The sequence below is a fragment of the Pleurodeles waltl genome, chromosome 1_2 (genome assembly GCF_031143425.1).
Source record: "Pleurodeles waltl isolate 20211129_DDA chromosome 1_2, aPleWal1.hap1.20221129, whole genome shotgun sequence".
Taxonomy (NCBI): Eukaryota; Metazoa; Chordata; class Amphibia; order Caudata; family Salamandridae; genus Pleurodeles; species Pleurodeles waltl.
In genome coordinates this window covers 1,306,357,085-1,306,373,141 of record NC_090437.1, presented here as the reverse complement: position 1 = coordinate 1,306,373,141, position 16,057 = coordinate 1,306,357,085, and the positions used below count along the sequence as shown (strand labels likewise).

General features: G+C 47.0%; 1 protein-coding gene and 1 long non-coding RNA gene across 3 annotated transcripts in view; one reads left to right on the top strand and one right to left on the bottom strand.

The window, feature by feature from the left end:
- Positions 1 to 6,207, bottom strand: part of LOC138296256 (uncharacterized) — a 47,361-nt gene extending 41,154 nt beyond the window's left edge. Inside the window, exons 1-2 of the long non-coding RNA XR_011203797.1 lie at positions 6,186 to 6,207; positions 6,015 to 6,057 (exon numbers count right to left, since the gene is read on the bottom strand). This is a non-coding gene — a long non-coding RNA (uncharacterized lncRNA). The remainder of the gene's footprint in view (positions 1 to 6,014; positions 6,058 to 6,185) is intronic.
- Positions 1 to 16,057, top strand: part of EXOC6B (exocyst complex component 6B) — a 1,319,737-nt gene that overhangs the window by 867,492 nt on the left and 436,188 nt on the right. The gene's annotated exons all lie outside the window — the stretch shown is intronic.

Sequence of the window (16,057 nt, the reverse complement as noted above, 5' to 3'; positions counted from 1 at the left end):
GATTTTTTCTGAGCCCTTTGCCACAGATTTAAAGTAATTTTCCTACAAAATTTGAGTTGTCTGCTGTGTGTTGGCAGTATGTTTCCCCTAAATATTTCAGGTTTTATATTCTGTCATCCCTGCTACACCAAGATGTCACTGAAACCAAACCAACTTCTGTCTGTGGTGCTTGTGGCTTAAACATGCTTCTGGATTATCTGACAATTGTAGCTGCATGTGTGCCTGGTTTATCAGAGGGCTGAGGCAGAGCTCTTTATGCTGAGGTGAATACCAGGCCTGCCCTTAGTCTAAGTCCTTCTCCAGCTCCCCTTCGACAGATAGGTCTTTGAAGTGAGGCACAGACAAGGAGGAGTCATGTCACAAAAAGCACTGCAAGACGGAATCTTCTGCTTCTCAGTGTTGCTCCTCCTTGAGAATGAGGTCTTATAGTCTGTGACACAACTCTCTAACTCTGGTCTGGACATTGTCCTGTGAGCTTGTATATGTAAAGATGCAGCCGGTGACAAGACTCCATTTCGGCTACAGATGTGGAGCCAATACTCCTTTTCTATAGTTAACAGCAACAGACACTGCCCCTGTTAAGATCAAGGCTTCTACTCAGGCTCTGCTGGCCATCTCCCGCTCTGTACCGGCTTTACCAATGGTCCTTCAGTAGGCTATAAGGAGCTTTAAGGCCCTTCAACCAGACTTCCGGGAGCAGGTCCATCTCTGGTGCCTGTCGACCCCAATCTGCCCCCTTCTGATGCTCTTACAGTGCCGGCTACACAAATTCCAAAGCAGGAAGCCTTGAGTTGCTCCAGAGTCTGCATTGGTTCTGGATCCATCCTCAACACCTCTAGTGCCAACCTCATTACAGAAAATGACAAACCTTCCAAAGACAAAGACTCTTCTAATCAGATGTAAACATAAGGCATATCAGTTAGTTAAGAAAGAAATGATGGTAGATGCTACATTTGATTGTTTCTAATGTTCTCAGCCTCCTGTCAACATTTTGTTGAAGTATCACATAATGGGCAAGATATGGACAATTACATTCTTTACTCTGGTGTGGATAGGGTGGACTCAGTGGTGTGGTCTAATGGGGTATTTTTAGTTATAGTCCATCTGCATGCCTTAATGCACTACACCTGGTCCTCGGGTAAAGTCCAGGCAGATGTTATGGGCATGCCCTGTGATAGAGCTTGCCTTCCCAGTGAGAAGCTTCATGCACGGTCAGGCCAAGGCCGACTTTTTAGCACTTGCTGTCCGGGTGCCACTTTCCTCAGCAATACAGCAGGTTCAGTGCATATTGCCAGGGCCTGCATTTCCAGCACTGCCAGCTCGTGCAATTGCTCATCAATTTTTGTTTTTGCAACTACAGGGGATGCGGTCGCTCCAAAGATTATTGGGGGAAGCAGCCACAGTCCTCTTCCTCCCTCCCTTGCCCTTTTGGCCAAATGGCTTTAGTTTGCCTTTGAAGGTGCACGTGAAACCTGTAGCCGAGGTGGGTATCCTTTTGCTTGGTAAACTGGAAACCCATCACTTTGGACCTTTACAAAGCCCTTCCCTTCCAGGACTTACCTCCTCTCATTCTGCCAGTTCCTTCTGTTACTTGAGCAGACCATGCCGGATTTCTGAAGTAGCAAGGTAGGGGCTTAGAATTTGGTTCGGACAATCAGATAGGGCAGGGATGTTACTCCTGCTAGTTTCTGGTTCCCAATTAAGATAGGGGTCATCCTATTCTTGATTTTTGTAGCCTGAGCAGGCCTAGGCAAACTCTAGCATAATTAGTGTCATTTGGTATTACCATAGTTGCAAAATTCCAGAAATTATGTAATGATGCCACATTGCATAATTATGCATTGTTCAGTGTAAAGAAACATACTGCGAACAGTACAAGCTGCTACTGTCAGCGCTTTTATTTTTATTTTGGCAAAAAAAAAAAGCATCATCATTCCAAAGTGGATGTGAGGATGCATTTTGAGCTTAAAATATAGTGTATAATGCCAGTTTTGTATTTTGCATACCTGAGGGTAATTATGCATAATTTTCACTGAAATTTTGTGTAATTACACAAAAGCAAGTTACGAGAATTTTGCACTCCTGAACTGAGCTGTAAGACTGCATGATGTCCATCATTTTGCAGGATTCTTATCTTGCATATAGCCCTCCTGTAGTTGCACGGGACGTACACATGCTTTGTAGTGGACTCAATCTGCTATAATTTTTGATGCATGCCGTCAACCCTTCATGTCTTTGCGGGTGTCATGTTATGACTGAGGGTGTGTCTTTGCAGTTCTGGTGTTTTGTGTAGTTCTGTACCTCAGTGATTGGCTGCTGAATGTGGGCTCTGTGTAACTAGTGTCCTACCATCTTCAGGCTACTACCTCCCGGCTGTTTGACATGAGTTTATCAACCTCCCCAAGCCTCACTTCCAGCCCACTTAGTGTGTCCTTTTTGGGGGTACGGTTGATTACTGTCTGACTTCAGGCCTCTTCAGAGAGATTCAGGCTGTGAATTGACTCTGATGTTCCAGGAGGACGTTCTTCTTTCGGCACTAACGTCAGCTTTTGAGTCTGCCTGTATGATTGGTGGCATATGTGAGTGCTTCAGTTATGGACAACATTTGGCTCTCCCAGAAGGAGATGCAGGACAAGTGGTGAAGGATGCTGACTGAACACCTCTCTTGCTGGAAGCTATTCTGCTCTGTCAGCAGTGGCCATGGTGGTAACCAATGCCGCCGCCCTCAAACACCATACAACACCAACAAACACCACAGTACCAGCTTGAGACCCCTCTGACTGGAGGTCAAGAGGGTGGGGTTCTTGGGACCAGTATCTGGCTGGTTGCATAGTATCTGTTAGGCTCCCTGGAAGCTCGGGCAGACGATTTCCTTGAAAGTCATCTTGCAGTTCACAAGTGGCGTCTCAACCCAGAGGTAGTTAAGTCTATTTTCGCCCCCAGGGGCACTATTTAGGTGGATCTATTTGGTTCTCACAAGAACAATGTCTGATTTGTTTTATGTGTGCTCCACTTCCCTCTTGGGAACTTGTTTCCACCAACCAGTTAGGTGTGAATCTGGCGTTTGAATATTGGCCCCCAGCTTCCGAAGTCCGCAGCTACCCACTCGCCCAAACTTCTTTTCTCCATGCACCCCCTAACGTAATAGTCCTTTATCTTGTATCTTTAATTACAAGGATCGGCGTTGACTCTCATTAAACGTCAGGGGTGTGGAATTTATTAAAATATCTACTTGTCCAGGGGACAGGTTGCTTCTCAAATCTACTTGTCCTGTAAAAAGATCTACTTGTCCCTTTGGTGCCATGTAGTGTGGCGACAAATTATGGCAGCAATCTCATTATGTAAGAGCTCTGATAATAGCCTCTCTGATTATGCCAGGGCTACTACCATAGTAGGGCTTGAATACTTGCGTTTCAATCCCTACTGTAGCAATTTCCTTATTTTGCCACCTTTCTGCAGATCTGCATACTGGGGCTGGAGGAAGCAGTAAGCAATAGTTCCAGGGCTGGAATGCCTTTGAGTCTGCAAACCTACTAACCTGCATGTTTTAAAGATTTTCACCAGCTTCTCTCTAATATTTTCCCATAATAAGAAAGGTTGGACATTTACTCCTGACAATGGCAGAATTAGAACTTCTTCCAGGGTTGGGAAGAAAGTGGCTGGAGGGAAAATGAACTTGCAAATGCTCAATAGATTTTCACATGAGCAAATCTACACATGCGTATTTACCCATGCTAAAATACAGTTCACCAATATTTGATAGGGGTACGACATATACCATGGGTGCACTTTTGTGACTTTAAGAATTTGGGGCCACATGTAGGTAGGTTCAGATTTGCGACCCACAAATTGCGAGTCAGAGCGACTCGCAATTTGAGATTTGCAAATCCGAATGTAGGATGGTGTCCCTGACACCATCTGTGATTCGCAAGGGCTTCGCAAATGCCCACCTAATGAATAATCATGAGGTTGGGTCGCATTTTTCGACCCCCTTGTGAATGGCGGCCCTCAAAGGGATAGTGGCCTGCTGGAGACAGCAGACCACCATGTCTGTGACTGCTTTTCAATAAAGCAGTTTTTTGTTGTTGTTTTTTTTGTAATGCAGCCCGTTTTCCTTAAAGGAAAACGAGATGCATTACGAAAACGAAAAATGAAACGTTTTCGTTTCATTTGCCTACTCCGAAAAAATGTTTACAGTGACATTCACAATGGGGAAGGGGTCCCATTGGGACTCCTTCCCTTTTGCGAAAGTGTTAGCACCCATTTGAAATGGGTGCAAACTGCGATTGGTTTGCGCCCGCGTTCGCGGTCACAAAACAATCCTACATTGCACTGCGAGTCGCAATTAGGAAGGGAACACCCCTTCCAAATTGCGAGTCGCAAGCCCATTTTGCGATTCGGTAACCAGGTTACCGAACCACAAAACTGGGTTTGTGCATCGCAATGTGCTTTTTGCACATCGCAAACAGCGAAAGTCGCTGTTTGCGACATGCAAAAAGCTACCTACATGTGGGTCTTGGTCCCTAATTAGGTCTGGTGTTAACTAAGACATTTTGTTTTTATTAAACTTCTATTTCTCTCTCTTTCGGCTGGCTTTACTATGAGTGATCGCATTCTGCTCTTCCACAAGGAGCATATTGGCACACAAAGTAGTTTTGTTCAGTGTCAGGAACTACAGTGGCAATCAGCGACGTAACGAAACTGGAGGGTGCCCCTTTGCAAAGAACATGGAGGAGCCCCCTCTCCAGACTCACTCAGGGCAGGTGCTGTGCTGAAGGGGCCCCCTGGAGGGCGGCTGCGGGCCGTTGTTATGCCACTGGTGGCAAATTGTGCTTTCAGATTTCAAAAACTTTTTTTTTTTTTTTTTGCCAGTGTTTGTTACAATGTTGAGGGCCTGGTCGCTCCCACAACAATAAAGTGTTACAAAAGCCATGTCAAAACAAGACACGCATTGATGAAACTAAAAGACTTATAAAAATATGTGAGATCAGTTGGCTTTGTCAGTGTTTGTTTATTTTCATGCTTCCCATAATCGTGTTGAAAATGGTTACACTGATTTTCCATTAGAAATATTTTTGGGAAATACTAGCATGCATCAACACATTTTACTAAATGACATTTCATTTGCATATAATCAGAGAGCATTCTGGGAGCATTATACTTAGCCTCATAGCCTAAACTTTTCAAACATGTGTATACACGTCTTTTTTTTTTTAGTACTGGAACTAACGTCAGTAGTGAAGTGTGACCTTAAAACATTTACTTACAGCACTCACCCTAATAATGAAGGTTTTCAAATAATGAACCATAAATACAAGTTCGAACAGCATTATCTTTTGGTAACATATTACCTCAACTGCAGAGAGTTCCACTCTCTGTAAACAGGCAGCCAAAGGGTTTGTCCTGCAGAGGGTTGGGCCTACTTGTCCCAAGGACAAAGTACACATAAAAACTTGTTGCCCTTGACCCCAAACAAGATGTCCCGGGCGTCGGGCGATAGGAATTCCACATCCCTGAACGTTCAATTACATTTTATATAATGCTCAATGGAACCACGAACCCTGAAGGCCGTGGAAGTAGCCAGAAGGAAACCTATTTAGAGGGGGGACAAAACTTTAAACAAGCATTTGCAATGCAATGGGGGCTCGCATTTCCTCGAGTTAAAGCTATTAGAGTTGTACATTCCTAACTGGACTTTTTTTTTCCACATAAACTGAAAATTAAAAGTAGAACAGTTTCACATGAGCGAGCTGATTCAAAGCACCACGGCCGCCAGAAGCGCTAAGAAGACGCACAAAAGGAAAAAGAGGGGTGCTTCCAGTGAAAGTTATCAGCAAAAGTGCAATTAGCCATGTAACAGGGGCGATGGCCAAGGCGGTAACAAAATCGCCCTAAGGAGGGACAAACGTAAACCATTTACCAATGATATCAAAGGATTTTTGAAGGGCAAGCCTATGAACGAGTGATAGTGATGGGCGTGAGATTGATGTTGTTAAGAGCCCACAGATACATACCAACACGTCGGAAAAGCAGAGCTTGCGCGCTGTTATGCTCGACCTAGAAAACAGACACACAAACACGATCATATAAGTGCAAAGGAGCGATTTATTTTCATTTGTAATGTTCGCCAAAGTCACTATCAAAAGGCTAAAATGTGTGAAGGGCGTGTCAGAAGAGAGACTTACAGATAGGAGTGCGTCGGTCGTGGATATTCCTTCCGGCACGCGCCGCCGCGCCCCAGCGTTCCTCCGTCACAACGCCCGCCGTTAGAACGTCCGTCGCCGAGGCGGCTCGCGGCCGTTGGAGGCTTCCTCGCGCCGGCGGTCCTCGTCACTGTAACGAAATACATTATCTCCACCCTTCGAACCCGTTTTGCGCGCGGTCTCCTCAGATATATCCGAATATTTGGACAAACGTGACTGCAGATGAAGATTGAACGCGTCCGAGTAATGTTATTTAATTTTTTTTTAGACGGAGGGTAAACTTGATTTCCTTATTATCTCGCGACTCGTGAGTTTTGGCCCATCCACCGCCAGTGACGGTGGTCGCTCCCCGAACAGGTGCCGCCAACCTGACCAGCAGACGGCGTCGGCCGCCGGCCCAGGCCGGACAGTTGAGACAGATGGGGCTGGTCCGACCCCGCATCCATCACTGCCAGGGCTGCTGTTCACAAATCCCCTTCCTCCTGCCGCTCGCCGCATTCAATGTGCACCTCCGAATAGTGTAACGTGGAAAGATTTACGGTCCCGGGGCGGCAGGCAGGTCATGTGGGATCCACTGACACGGCGTTATACCTTATTTATAGATCCCTGTGGTATTTTGCTAACAAAACAAACCTGTATTCGTGCATGGAGGTGGGCGAGCCATTAAATAACAGAGAGAGCTGAGCCGTGTACGTTTGGCATGTAGACTGGGCAACAAACACCACATAAAATATGAAAAAGGCTCTTCAAAAGTCAATAAAGCGCAGTTATTTAACATACGGAAGTGTTTCAGTTTAGCACATCAGATTATATTACGTGAGTGTAATTTATTAAAAGTGACAGCTTCTAAACATGAACTTAAAAATGTTCATCCCCCGCCACCATAACCATAGTGCCATTAGTGAATTAAGAGGCAAGTCAGTTGTGATGCCGTGGCCTGGATTTTCACACAAAATAAGTGGTTGTATAAAAGACACCCTAAACCCCAGTATTTCAGTGTGCTGTCAAACGCAATGAGAAGAAAAAAAGTAATCACAGTGAAATAAAGTATTTGCCTAAAATTACACAATTTGGTGAAGCGGGAAACCTGGGAAAAATACAGATTTTCTGATTTCATAATGTGCTTTTTAACCACTAGATGGATATCTCTTTCCTTCTCTTATTTTACATCAAAGGTTAATGCTTTTTCTTTAATTCTTGGCACTTTAGTTTAAAGTGTTCTTGGCAGGTAGAAGCCACATGAAACATCAGCTCTTTTTGGGCTTGAGGGTGCAGGAGTACTTTTTTTTCATTATTTTAGTTATTGCTTTTATGAAGATAAGGTAGTACACAACAAAAACAGCCCAATGCTTCAGGCAGAACATCCAGTCAGCGAATTATGGTAAACACAGCTCCCGTCTAAACATTACAGATATCCATTCAGTCCCTATTTTATCATTTCTTTCTAATACGTGTGCATGTGCACGAAATATGAGTAGGGGCAAGTAGCCCAGTTGTAAATGGCCCCATCAGCACCAGGAATCAGTGAAATACAAAGAGATAGCCAAAGAGGAGAGAAGAAGGAAGGAAGGAAAGGGAAAATCCTGACTACTGTAGCACCCAGCCTGATAGGGTGGCTGAGAGTTAGGTGGCATCAATTCCCAGAAGGCCACTAGTTGTTCCTGACAGTACGCAGCATCACGCAACCAATCCTGACAGCGGGATGTCTGCCTCCTACTCCAGCACATCACCACTGCGCTTCGCCAGCACCAACAGCAATCCCACCAATCTCCTATTTTCGGGGGGAATCTCCTTGACATATCCCAGAAGAGCAAATCTGGGGGACCGCAGCAACTCAAGCTCAACCATTTATTCCAGTGCACTCAGCACATTCATCCAGTATCCCTGCAATGCCCCGCAGTCCCACGCCAGATGCATGAAGTCCGCCTCCGGCGCCGCATACCTATCGCATCTGTCGTCCGACCGGACACCCATCTTCTTGAGGCGTCTTGGTGTATAGTACAAGCAGTGCAGAAATTTAAAATGTAATTGTCGCAGTCTATAGTTGGGGGAAAGCTCACGCATGTGCGCATAGCAATAACACCATACATCATCCGATAGGGTCTCCCCTATATCCGTCTCCCACTGCGCTCTTGCTTGGGTGTCATTGCGGGCGCAGTCGTCTGCATGCACACATACAGGCCTGCGATAAGGCTGCGAGGGTATGGAGACTTGTACATAAGCTCCAGGGTGCGGCACACCGGGGCGCCACAGGGAAGCCAAGGTATCTGGCCTGCAGAAGCTCTCTAATTTGTAGGTAGGTGAACATATAGCACGTGGTATCATGCGGTGCACAGAGCGCAGCATCTGGAGAAATAAATGAGTTCTCAGGACACCAAGACCCCAGGGTCATCAGCTTCAAGTCTTGCAGATGCTTGTCTATCCGGCTGCCCTCCAAAGTACGCGGGTTCACAATGTCCCACACCAGTGCAGAGGGCTTCCCAGCCCGGCTCAGAATCGTCTTCCAGGCCCGCGCCGTACACACCACCATATCAGCACCTTGCGTTGTAGACCCTGCCCGCTCGTACAGAACTCCAGAAAGTCGACCTGGCCAAACAGAATCAAGTTCCGGAGCCAGATGCCGTAAATATTTTATTGGGTGTGTCAAAAAATGCACAAACTGTGCCTGTGTGCAATTAGAATAAAGTTCCAGATCCGGAGCAGCCCGACCGCCCGGTTCGAATGGCTGTGTGAGCATTTCCTGTGCAATTCTGGGATGTTTGCCGGCCCAGACCAGAGATATGAGTAAAGATCTAAGCCGTTTCAGGAAGCTAGATGTGAGCGTGAGAGGGATGTTGGTGAATAGATAGACATTTCGTCAATATTACCATCTTGGCAATTGCTATACGGCCAGTCAGCGAAAGCGGGAGAGAACGCCAAGCCACCACCCTATCTCCTAGCCACGTAATTGGCCAACCATAATTAATCCGGCTCCCTGCATACCCTTATGCTCAAATAGCGCACCGTACCTTTGGCCCAACATAGGGGGTATCTTGAGTGGTATTGTGTCATAGCTGCCGTCAGAGGTAGGACCTCAGACGTGGACCAGTTTATTTTAATCCCAGAGATCTGACCAAAACGCACAATCTTGCCTATTAACCACTTTGCTGCCAGGCCTTTTCCCCCTCAGGTGCCAGGCCTTTTTTTTGGCTATTTGGGGCACTTCGCACTGAGGCACGCATAACTTTTTGTCCACATAAGCTACCAACGCCAAATTTGCGTCCTTTTTTTCCAACTTCCTAGGGACTCTAGAGGTACCCAGAGTTTGTGGGTTTCCCCTGAAGGAGACCAAGAAATTATCCAAAATACAGCTCAAATTTCTTTTTTGTTTAAAAAATTGGAGAAAAGGGCTGCAGAAGAAGGCTTGTGTTTTTTTTCCACCTCAAAATGGCATCAACAAAGGGTTTGCGGTGCTAAAATCACCAACTTCCCAGACTTGAATCCGAAAACCACACTTTTCAACACTATTTTGGCATTTTACTGTGACATATCCCATTTTTTACTCTTTTTTGCGCTTTTAGCCTCTTTCCAGTTAGTGACAGAAATGGGTGTGAAACCAATGCTGGATTCCAGAAAGCTAAATATTTCTGAAAAGTAGACAAAATTCTGAATTCAGTAAGGGGTAGTTTGGGTAGCTACTACAAGGTTTTCCTACAGAAAATAACAGCTGAAAACAACATTTTTTGAAATTGAGGTGCGAAAAATAGCCATTTTTCTTCACGTTTTACTCTGTGACTTTTTACTGCGATGTCAGATTTTTTAAAGCAATATACCGTTACCTCTGCTGGACTCTTCTGCTTGTGGGGCTATATAGGGCTTGTAGGTTCATCAAGAACCCCAGGTACACAGAGCCAATAAATGAGCTGCACCTTGCAATGGGTTTTCATTCTATACCGGGTATACAGCAATTCATTCGGTGAAATATAAAGAGTGAACAATAGGTATCAAGAAAACCTTTGTATTTCCAAAAGGGGCACAAGATAAGGTGTCGAGAAGCAGTGGTTATTTGCACATCTCTGAATTCTGGGGTCCCCATACTAGCATGTGAATTACAGGGTTTTTCTCAAATAGACGTCTTTTTTACACACTGTCTTACATTTGGAAGGAACAAATGTAGAGAAACACAAGGGGCAATAACACTTGTTCTGCAATTCTGTGTTCCCCCAAGTCTCCCGATAAAAATGGTACCTCACTTGCGTGGGTAGGCCTAATGCCCACAACTGGAAACTCAACATGGACACATCACATTTTTCCAAAGAAAACTTGTCTGTTTTTTTTTTTTAAAGTGCCTAGCTGTGGATTTTGGCCTCTAGCTCAACCGGCACCTAGGGAAACCTACCAAACCTGTGCATTTTTGAAAACTAGACACCTAGGGGAATCCAAGATGGGGTGACTTATGGGACTCTCACCAGCTTCTGTTACCCAGAATCCTTTGCAAACCTCAAAATCTGGCCAAAAAACACTTTTTCCTCATATTTCTTTGACAGAAAGTTCTGGACTCTGAGAGAAGCCACAAATTTCCTTCCACCCAGCGTTCCCTCAAGTCTCCCGATAAAAACGGTACCTCACTTGTGTGGGTAGGCCTAGTGCCCGTGACAGGAAATGCCCCAAAGCACAACATGGACACATCACATTTCCCCAAAGAAAACAGAGCTGTTTTTTGCAAAGTGCCAAGCTGTGGATTTTGACCTCTAGCTCAGCCGGCACCAAGGGAAACCTACAAAACCTCTGCATTTTTGAAAAGTAGATACCTCAGTTATGTAGGTAGGCCTAGTGCATGCGAAAGGAAATGCCCCAAAACACTAAATGTACACATCAAAATGATCAAATTCTAAACTACCTGCTTTCGCAGGGATGGGGACCTTTGTTTTTGGTCCTGCGCTCAGCAGCCATATAGAGAAACCTACCAAACCCGAACATTTCTGAAAACTAGACACCCGAGGGAATCCAGGGAGGTATGACTTGTGTGGATCCCCCAATGTTTTCTTACCCAGAATCCTCAGCAAACCTCAAATTTAGCTAAAAATCTAATTTTTCCCACATTTTTGTGTAGGATCACCGCACCGGGACAAATTTCCTACCACCCAACGTTCCCCTCAGTCTCCCAATAAAAAGGATACCCCACTTGTGTAGGTGGGCCAAGTGCCTGTGACAGGGAAGAGCCAAAAACATGTCGAAATTGAGGGGATGAACCAAAGTGGGCCTAAAAGGGCAGGTGGAAAAAAAACATTTTTAAGCTGACAAGTGGGGCAGAATTATTATCGGTATAGATGAGACAACACAGGGTGGTCGGAATTTTGTGGATTCCGGAAGGTTCCGTCACAAAAATGTGTGATTTCCTGCAAAGTTGGAGGTTTGCAGGGCATTGTGGATAAGAAAATGGTGTGGGGTTCATGTGAAGCACACCACCCTGGAATCACCCAGATGTTTCGTTTTCAGAAGTGTCTAGGTCTTCTGGATTTCTCTACATGGCAGCATCCCAAAGTCCAAAAAGTGCAGCCTTCACCATTCCAAGTGGGACGATTTTGAGAGTTAGCCAAGCTCTCATGGCCCAAATGTAAAACCAAAGCCCACAATAATCAAATGCCCTCTTGCTTGCTGTGGGATAAGATGTTTTAGCGTGCGGGGGAGAGCTGAAAGACTGTTATCCCCTTCATTTGGGTGGGGGCATAACCAGGCCCATACTAGTTGGTAGCCACCACCCCACTATTTTTTTAATTCCCTGGCACCTAGTAGACTTTCTGCCCCCCCGGGATGTGGATCGGGGGGTAATTGCCTCATCTGCTCACTGGTGGGCAGAACAACTTTGGCCCCATTTATTTATACCCACACCCTCTTATTTTGAAAAACAAATCGTCTGTGGTGGGCTTTCTGCCCCCCCTTGGGGGCAGATGGGCCTTCCAGAAATAGGCCGATCTGCCCCATGGCCAACAGTAATGTGTCCCCATGGGGAGTGACCCTTGCCAAGGGGCTGCCCCCCCAAACAAAACACACACCAATCCTGGTGCCTAATTGGTTTCTGGGAAATCGGCCTAATAGAAATAGGCCGATCTGCCCCCAAGGGGAGCAGAAATGGCCTAAAATAAATTTGCCCCTCCAGGGGAGCGACCCTTGCCTAAGGGGTCGCTCCCCTTGCGTGAAATTGGTGCAAAAAAATCCCTGGGGCCTAGTAGTTTCTGCTCCCTTGGGGGTAGATCGGCCTAATAAAAATAGGGCGGAAATTTGTCCCTTGCCTTAGGGGTCACTCCCCTTGAAGGAAACTGATGCAAAAAAAAATAATCCCTGGGCTTAGTGGTTTCTGCCCCCTTTGGGGGCAGATTGGCCTAATAAAAATAGACCGATCTGTCACCAAGGGGGGCATAAAGGGCCTAAAGACAATTAGCCCCCAGGGAAGCGACCCTTGCCTAAGGGGTCGCTCCCCACATATTACATAACAAAAAAAAATCCCTAGTGTCTAGGGGTTTCTGCCTCCCCTGGGTGCAGATCGGACAAATCATAATTGGGGGGAGGAGGGGGCAGAAATGGCCTAAAAATACATTTCCCCCCTGGGGAGCTGCCCTTGCCCAAGAGGCCACTTCCCTTAGGCAATAATAAAAATCCCTGGTGTCTAGTGGCATTTCTGCGGGCAGCAGAAATGCAGAGAGAGACAGCAGAGGAAAGGAAAGGCCGTTCTTTTCCTTTGGTGCCTCTCTAAGCCCCTCGATGTGATCGGAGGAGAGATGCTTCTGCATTTCTCCGAAGATCTGTGCTGGAAGCTGAGCTTCCAGCACAGAGGAGTAGGCATCTGATGAGGTCAGCATGCGATCGCGCGCTGACATCATCAGATGCTGCGGGGGTGGAAGGGAAAGCGATTCCACTTCCATCCCTGCCCAGGGGAGGAGTGTGCGAGGCCCCCAGGGGGAGCTCTAGCACTTCCCTCGAGGGCCCCTACTTGGACGTAACGGTTACATCTTTGGCACCTGAGCGGTTATGCCCGAGGCACCGGGGGGTTAATATGTCGAGGTGAACTTGCGGGTCCTGTACATATAAAGCAACATCATCAGCATACATAGAGACCAGGATTGGGCGCTGTCTAAACGCCAATCCCCTGTGATTATGATGTGTTCTCAGGTGTGCGGCAAGTGGCTCCATCGCCACTGCAAAAATCAGGGGCGAAAGGGGGCAGCCCTGACGATTTCTCCTAGACACCGGAAAGGGATCTGATATCACCCTATTGTTTCTCAATCTCGCCACTGGAGCAGAGTACAATAGATGGATTAACTGGAGGAATCTGAGACTCACTCACCCTCGACAGCAGGCCGGACATATATGGCCATTCGAGGTAGTCGAACGCCTTAGTGAGTTCACCATTCGGGACACCGCAAAGAAAGTGCGGAGGTTGTTCATGTTGAGTGGCCCGGCACAAAACCAGATTGATCCGGGAGCACCAGAGACAGGAAAAGGGGCTGCAGACGCGTCGCTATTAGCTTTGCTAATATCTTATTGTCTATATAAGCGATGGCGGCCTATATGAGTCGCAGTTGCACAGGTCTTTACCCGCCTTCAATATGGTAACAATGAGGGCCTCACGCATCGACGGCGGGAGGATGCCACCCTCAAGTGCCTCTGCATACACATTAACAGGTGCAGCGCCGATAATTCTGCACATTCCTTATAGAAGGCCACTGTAAGCCCATCTAAGCCAGGGGCCTTATCACCCAGCAGGCTACGGATGACCTGTATGACGTCCTCAACTGAGAACGGCAAGTCTAAATACTGCTTGTGCATGTTCTCAAGCCAGAGCAAACTGATGTCTTCAAAGTATTCTGTGTATGCCTCCGGACACGGCCTCGCCAATGCACAGTAAAGGGAAGCATAGAAATCAGGTAGCATCTGCATGACCCCATCAATGCAAGCCTGACGTTCGCCAGCAGAGTCCAGCAGTTCCACAGTATAATTTCCTCTCCGTACCACCTTACCTTAGCTTCCTTACCTAGAAAACAAATCTCACGGAGTGCCACCTCCTCGTATTGTGACAATTTCTCTTTAACTTCAGCCAGGAGGGCATTAGACATGTCTACGCATGGTCGTTTCTCCAGCACAGTCAGCTAGGCCTCCAGGTGTGCCAATTCCCAAAGTATCGCCCTGAGCACGCCGTGTTGCTTAGCCAGGCATATCCCCCGTGTAGGAAGTTGGCTCTGTATATACTATTTCAAAGTAAGAAATAGTGTGCACAGAGTCCAAAGGTTCCCGTTAGAGGTAAGATAATGGCAAAAATAGATAATTCTAATGCTCTATTTTGTGGTAGTGTGGTCGAGCAGTAGGCTTATCAGAGGGTAGTGTTAAGCATTTGTTGTACACACACAGGCAATAAATGAGGAACACACACTCAAAGACTTACTCCAGGCCAATAGGTTTTTATATTGAAAAATATATTTTCTTAGTTTATTTTAAGAACCACAGGTTCAAGATTTACATCAAACACTTTAAATGTAAGGTACTTCACTTAGATACTGTAGGAACTTTGAATGAACACAATATCATGTACAGTCTTTGTAAAAATGCCAATAAGCTATTTCAAAAGTGAACACTTAGGGCAAAAATCAACAGTTCCTGGGGGAGGTAAGTAAAGGTAAGTAAAACACTTACAAGTCTCAAAGTTGGGGCATAGGCAGCCCACCGTTGGGGGTTCAAGGCAACCCCAAAGTTACCACACCAGCAGCTCAGGGCCGATCAGGTGCAGAGGTCAAAGAAGGGCCCAAAACACATAGGCTTCTATGGAGAATAGGGGTGCCCCGGTTCCAGTCTGCCAGCAGGTAACTACCTGCGTCCTTGGGGGGCAGACCACGGGGGTTTTGTAGGGCACCAGGGGGGGAACACAAGAAGGCACAGAAAGTACACCGTTAGCGGCACAGGGGCGGCCGGGTGCACTGTGCAGACAGGCATTGGGTTTTGTATAGGAAGTAATGGAGGGAGCCGGGGGTCACTTCAACGATGCAGGCAGGCACAGGGGGTGGGGAGCTTCTTGGGGCAGCCACTACCTGGGCTAGGCAGAGGTTCGCCTGGGGGGCGCTCTTGCACTGGAGGTCGGTTCCTTCAGGTCCTGGGGGTTGCGGGTGCAGTGCTGGTTCCAGGCGTCGGGTCCCTTGTTACAGGCAGTCGCGGTCATGCAGAGACTCTGGATTCTCTCTGCAGGTGTCGCTGTGGGGGCTCAGGGGGGTCGTCTCTGGTTACTCATGGGCTCGCAGTCGCCAGGGAGTCCTCCCTGAGGTGTTGGTTTTCTGCAGGTCGAGCCGGGGGCGTCGGGTGTAGAGGGTGAAGTCTCACGCTTCCGGTGGGAAACGTGAAGTCTTTGGAAATTGCTTCTTTGTTGTCAAGAAGTAGCTGGTTTTGAACAGAGCCGCTGTTCACAGGAGTTTCTTGGTCCTTGGGTGCAGGGCAGTCCTCTGAGGCTTCAGAGGTCGCTGGTCCCTGTTGTATGCGTCGCTGTTGCAGTTTTCTTCGAAGTTGGGAGACAGGCCGGTAGGGCTGGGGCCAAGGCAGTTGTCGTCTCAATCTTCTCTGCAGGGCTTCAGATCAGCAGTCCTTCTTTGTTAAGGTTGCAGGAATCTAGTTTCCTAGGTTCTGGGGTGCCCCTAAATACTAGATTTAGGGGGGTGTTTAGGCCTGGGAGGGCAGTAGCCAATGGCTACTGTCCTGGAGGGTGGCTACACCCTCTTTGTGCCTCCTCCCTGAGGGGAGGGGGGGCACATCCCTAATCCTATTGGGGGAATCCTCCACTCTCAAGATGGAGGATTTCTAAAAGCAGGAGTCACCTCAGCTCAGGGCACCTTAGG